We start from the raw sequence: 6,791 nt of genomic DNA, 5'->3' as shown, positions 1-6,791 counted from the left end.
AATCGCCCTCACAACAACACTCTATTAATAGGGCTAATGATAACATGTAGCACAAAAAAAAGCTCTAAGGCTGCCAGGAGGAGCAAGTCCTGTCCTAGACCATGATGGAGCACAGTGCTCCCTGGTGTCAGACCTGTCAGTGGCTCAGTAACTGTAGAAAAATGTGTTGTCATTCTGTGACACGTGTGTAGATTCTCATTCGTCCATGGTCATATTTATTCAAATGTCATGGAATTAGTAGAAGCTCACCTCTTTTTCTGTCCTGATCGTTGGTGATACCAAGTCACAATAAGTGGCTGTAGCTTCTTTTCTTTGAATGATGTGACACAAACTCGCTGGTTCTTTGACGTTGTCGTCATGTGATTCAGAAAAGGGTGATGGGCTTTTTTTGTACAAACTAACCTTTAACAATTGGCTAGATAATGATGTCTGCGGTCGTTTTTCAGCACTTGACATTTGTCGAATCAATTAAAGGAGCAGTTAGTCGTTTTGGTCTGGACCTGCCAGAACATATTTGTGGCATTTTATCCCCAGATGACTGGACTATGAAGACAATCATTAGTTGCAGCCCTCCAAACAATAGCAACTGTCAATACCTACAGTGTATGGGATCACACAGTGGTACAGTGGCTAGCTCTTAGTTTGACTTTCTGTGTGGAGTTTGCATGTGTTCCCTGTGTGTGCATGGGTTCTCTCCAGGTACTACAGCTCCCTCACAGTCCAAATACATGCACGGTAGGCATTAAGGTTAATTAGGTTAATTGGACGCTCTAAATTGACTGTAGCTGTGAGCGTGAATGGTTGTTTGTCTCTGTATGGTGGCCCTGTGATGGCCCTATGTCACATGAGATTGGCTCCAGCTCCCCCCTACGACCCTCACGTGGAGGATAAAGCGGAAGAAGATGTATGGATGGATGCCGTGTATGGCATTTTCAAAGAAAACTGATTAAAAGGCCATTGCTATGCTATAGCTTAAATCAGGAAACATACAATGGTTGTGTGGATAAATTGACTTCAGGAGGTTTAAGCTGGCGCTCACCTGCTGAACTCTGTTCTGATAACAACAGCGCGGCTGTGATCAATGCTATAAAAGTAAAGCCCTTTGCTCTCGGTCACAAATTAAAGTGGCACTCTTGGTTGTAAATGTAGGGTTACAGTAGGGTGCTTGTGAGAGTCTGATTAAAAATTAATGGTAAAGAATTGATCCCGCAGATGATGCCATGATATCCAGACTGGTGCCAAATAAAGGTAGACCCTACATATTGCATCTCAGAAGCAGCTCCCTGTAAATCCCAGCTGTACTGTATCACAACCATATCCTTTAAACACGACTTCTCCAGTGTTATATTGCAGTTTTTTTTCAATAGAGTTGCTGACATAACATTGATGACATCATTATTTTTTATCAGTTTCCTCTGTATGACGAGTAGACCATGTACCCACTGTTCCTCCTGTGTCTGAGTGGTGGACTATCATTGATGCTTATAACATTTGTATCTTTGGTGCAGATTTGGGCTGCAGCTAATGACATATTTGATCGTTGACTCGTCATCAATTAACAAAACAATTATTTGTTCGTTCATCTTCTACCGCTTCATCCTCCACATGCTGTGCCAATCTCAGCTGACATAGGGTGAAAGCGGCATGGCGGCGCAGTGGTTAGTCGTGGTTATCACTGGGGTGCTGGGTTCCATTCCTGGTCTGGGACCTTTCTATGTGGAGTTCCATGTGTCTGTGTGGGTTTTTGGTCACTACAGCCTCCGTTTGACTTCGCAATTTCGATTGTATAATGACAATAAAGATGATTTCCTTTCCCTCCTTCCTTTAGAAAGGCGGGCTAAACCTTGGACAGATCGCCAGTCCATCACAGGGCCACATATAGAGACAACCATTGCAAACATATGGTCAATTTAGAGGGTCCAATTTTGCCTAATCCCCAAATCTGCATGTCTTTAGACTGGGGGAGGAAACCGTAGAACCCAGAGAAAACCCATGCACACACAGGGAGAACACGCAAACTAGCTAACCATAACCAAGGTCCTTGTTCTGACTGGGTCGTGAACCCTGGGTGGTGAACCCCGGGTCGTGGACCCAGGTCTTCTTATTGCAAAAGCGAGAGTGCTAACCCCTACATGTATTCATTTAATTTCTAATTATTAAGCGAAATGGATGAATCAATTATCAAAATAGATGCCAATCGATTAATTTTTGCAGCCCTAGAGCTCATTTTATTTTAAAATTGGGGGGGGGGGGGGGGGGACTTAGAAGAAGCTGAGTCAATGTGTGTGAACGCTTGTTTGCATGCTCCCTGGTTATCCGCTGTGTAATGTATTCAGTGCCAGCAACCGAGCACAACAGCTTTACATAATGATCAAAGCTTGAGGGAAGCCAGAGCATGTCTTCAGCCTGCAGGAGTAATAATAATAATAAAAAAATAACCTTTGAAGTTATCACAATCCCACAACCTCATTCTCCTCGTATTCTGCTCTCTCTTCCTCTCTCTCACACACACACACACACAAACACACACAAACACCTACACACCCACTCGAAGCTTCTCTTCTCTTCTCTTTACTGTTTCTGGATACGGGCTGAGCACATAAAGGAAGGATAACGATAATGAACACATGACCAACTATTTTAGTCCCGATGGCTCTGCACTAGTCTGCTCCCGGGGTCTGTGAGGAGGCAGCCTGTGCCACACAAAGTCATGGTTACGTAAGAGTCAGCGGGAGTCATACATTGAATAATTTGGCTGTAGAAGAAGAAGAAGAATGTGGTGCCGATGCACGTCTTTTCCGACGTTGCCGCTTCCTCAACCTTCAACGCTGACCTCACGTGCCACCTCTTTCTCTCCCTCTTTCTCTGTTGTCAAACAGTGTTTGATATGCATGAGTGAGAATGTGTTATCTGTAATTGAAGCTTCTATTTATATGGGAGCCTCTCAAAAGACTCATTGGTCAATGGTCAGCCGAGGAGTGTCTGGCAGACTTGCAATGGTCGATCTTTCTAATCAAGGAGCAGAGCCGGGGAGCATGCAAACAAGGTCCAGGAGAGGGAAGGAAGACGGTGGAATAAATAAGAAACAAGTGGAAACAATGAGGAAGTGCAGATTTACACAGGAGATGAGGATAAGGACTGCAGCGTAGACGTGGTGGTGGTTTAACCGTAGGTGAGGATGAAAGAAGAATATTTGTAAAGTACAGGATACAGAAAATAAAACGGTGAAGCCGAGAACAGAGATGAGGGGAAAAGAAGGAGGAGCAGGGCAGAAACCAGAGAGTCAATGAAGGGGATAATCTTATTGCAGAGGAAATGTAGAAGGTGAGACTGAATATCTGTCTGTGTCGGGAGTCTTAATTTCTTTCTGTCACTTCTGCTCTTTTCAGTCTGTCTATCTGAGAGCCATCTTCAGACGTCGGTGACGTTGTGTCCCACATTATTGCATTTTTCTGTTTCTGACCTGGGATTATACTCCCAAAGAAAAAAGAAGCATCCCTTGTGTTTTCTGCATGACTTGGCCTGTCAGTGTCACAGAGAGTCAGAGCGAATGAAGGAGACATGATGACAGAGGAGAAAGAGCAGTTCAGGGGAATAAGGACAGAAACCGTGTCTGTGTACCTCTGTCTTTCCAGGCTAAGACACTTCATATAATACTAGTCTATGGTACAGGAGTTGCGTCATGTGTTCATAATGTCGTTTGTGAATCCAGTTTGCTGTGAAATGACAGTTGAACTGTAAATCTGATATTATTATTATTATTATTATTATTATAAGTCGTTAAAAAAAAAATAACCTGCAGAAATGAAATCAAAGTGCATCTGCACAACATTTGATGCCGTCTGACATGTAGGAGCCCGGTCATGGTTGTGGTTATATTTGAGCTGTGCCAGTGTGCTGGAATAGCACCAGCTCTGAGAGCATCATAGATTTTATATATACATATATATCAATTATGTAATCTTCCCTTTTCCTCCCCAAAGTCATAACCAACCAGGAAGCTACATAATAGACTCCACTGGTAGAGTCTATTTGAGGTAAATTGGACACTCTGAACTGACTGCGAGTGTGAGATGTGTCCCTGTGATGGACTGGCGATCTGTCCTGGGTGTACATTTAGAGGAGAATTGATGATGAAGTATGGCGTGAAGGTGAAGCCCATGTTCAAAATGTCAACATGGCGTCGGCCAAAATAGCGACTCTCCATGCTTCAAAATGGGAGTTCGCATTCGTATGAGTGAAGTCATGACCGTAAGAGCAGGCGTGCACACACACACACACACACAGTGAGTTGACCTAGTTACTTGCTCAGACTTGGTAGAAGACACACATCCATTTCACTTTGCTCGCTTTAGCTCGTGTGTGTCTCCACTCAATGAGGCTGTTCTACTTCTTTTCAAATCCTCCTCTTGTCCAGGCCTGGAAAAAAAAGCCTGACAAGCTCTGTGTTGGACATGTGTCTGCATGTGTGTGTGTGTGTGTGTGTGTGTGTGTGTCACTGGTCATGGGGCCAAGACATCAACGGGCACTGATGAAGAGGCCCAGTGAAGCTTGAATGCCCACAGATGCCCTCGGGCTCCTCGAGTGCCGCATCTGCCGCTGCTGCTGCCCAACACAGCAATGGCCCTTCCAGCTCTGTCAGCCTCGCCCTAGGCTGAGGGAGTCGCACTACTTTTGTGAAAGTGTGTGTGTGTGTGTGGTGGTCTCAGCGTATTTCATATATGTTGGCAATAAATGATTCTCTAGTAGAGACATAAGTCTGTTGTAAACGTGTTTGTATGCACTTGCTGCACTCACCTATTGGAGCTTAATACCAGTTTAATTGCTATTAAAGCGATAGGTGTTAAGATTGTGCAGCCTTCAAACGCTGCTGTGTCTTCACCTTCCCCCAGAGTTTGACAGTGAGTAAAGTGGAAGATTCTCCTGGTTTTGAATCTTCAATAGAAAGTAAAGCTACAGTACATTTATTATAGTGTACCCTGACTGTTTTTAAACATTTATTTTATTAAAATGAAGGAATTTATAATGTCTTCATAAGCAGCGCTGTATGTAAACTGTGCAATAAAATGTCATTTATTCAGTTTTACCTTGACAAACAACAACTATCTGAGAGCAAATTCTATCTTATAAACGCAATTATATGTCAAAAATGCTACAGACAACTGAGCCAGTGCTGAATTACCAAAGAGCTTTAGATCTCACTTCTCTGCCCACGTCTATACTGTATATACATTGCAGTGGGTCATCTCAGAAGCTGCACTACAAACATAAATGAGTACTTAACATCTGAAAAAATGTCAAGCCTTTATTCAAGTACATACCTTTATCTACTGTGTGCGACACATATTACTTCCTTTAGACTCCCAGAGCACTTCTGGTGCTGTAGCTATTCTTGTTGCACGTGTGTAATCTATTTATATGTTTAGGTATTTATTGCTTTTCCTGGGTGCCGCCGAGTGTGTTTCCCTTAATGTTTGTGCTTTTGCTCTTGTATATGCTTTGTCCTTATGGTCCACTTTATACTGAAACCATGAACCTTTCTCTTTAAGTGCCAGTCCTTCCCTTCTGGGACAGGGATTTAAGGAATATAGCGGCAGACATGGAGCACTTTCCTACAACTTTAAAAAAAAAAATTCATCATATTGCAGGATTGCAGGAATATATTAGTAAAATGACAATTCATTTTATTTAAGGAAATTGATAAATGGCCACTCGGTTTATGTAGTGGTTAGCACTCTTGCCTTTTCACCAAGAAGACCTGGGTTCACGACCTGGTCTGAACATTTCTGCATGGAGTTTGCATGTTCTCCCTGTGTGTGCGTGGGTTTTCTCTGGGTCCTCCAGTTTCCCCCCACAGTCCAAAAACATGCAATATGAGGATTTGGTAAATTGGACACTCTAAATTGTCCATAGGTGTTAGCGTGAAGCCCAATTTATACTCCTGCGTAAAGTGCTCTACGTCGGTTACGGAGAGCCCTCTCCGTCGCTGGAGAGCCTGTCGGGGTGTCTCTCTGCCGTCTCCGGCTGCAGTAAATATTTTATATTTATATTTTATATTTATTTATATAAGTGTCCGTCACTCCGTCAAGGGACAACGGAGACGGCAAGGGCTGCGATTGGTCCTCAGCCAGTCTCTGGGTGGCATCAACGGGCATGCGGTGGGTGCCCTGATGATTAATATGAGGTAGCACATGGCGTAGAAGTCCAATTTAGCCAGCTGACATTCGGAAGTACCTAAAGTGGGTTTTCTTCCTCCCTAATCGGTCCAATAAGACTGTTAAATTTGCCTGCCATCAGTCTCGGTACATTTAGTGGACATACATACCACCTCAGTCTTTTTTCACATCACATCAAGTATCTGTGTTTCAATGTTATTCAGCTGCAACAACAACAGTCTTTCTCTCTTCACCTTGCGTAGCGACCCCTACTGATCGACCGGGAAATTGCAGTTACGCAGTTGGATAACGCATTACGCAGTTGTAGAAGTATAATATGGCCTTGAGAGTGAATGGCTCTATGTGTCCCTGTGATGGACTGGCGAACTGTCCAGGTTGTACCCGTCCTTTTGACCTATGTCAGCTGAGATTGGCACAATTCCCCCTTGCGACCCTCATGGTGTGGATAAAGCGGAACTCAAATTTAAAGGTGCCATATGTAAGAATGTGGCCAAAAACAGTTACTACATTCAAATTCAAAATACCGAGGTCTTTTAGGTTTCGTTTTCTGACGTAACTGGCAACCTGTGGTTGCTCGGCAGCTGAGACTTTACTGACTGCAATGATTGGTAGACG

At 43.5% G+C, this 6,791-nt stretch overlaps 1 protein-coding gene across 2 annotated transcripts in view; it reads left to right on the top strand.

Moving 5' to 3' along the window:
* pak5 (p21 protein (Cdc42/Rac)-activated kinase 5) overlaps window positions 1–6,791 on the top strand; it is a 70,434-nt gene that overhangs the window by 1,203 nt on the left and 62,440 nt on the right. The gene's annotated exons all lie outside the window — the stretch shown is intronic.

Source organism: Microchirus variegatus (assembly GCF_963457635.1).
Source record: "Microchirus variegatus genome assembly, chromosome: 12".
NCBI classification, from domain to species: domain Eukaryota; kingdom Metazoa; phylum Chordata; class Actinopteri; order Pleuronectiformes; family Soleidae; genus Microchirus; species Microchirus variegatus.
Note: the sequence above shows the minus strand (reverse complement) of the source record. Positions and strands in the feature narration are given on the sequence as shown.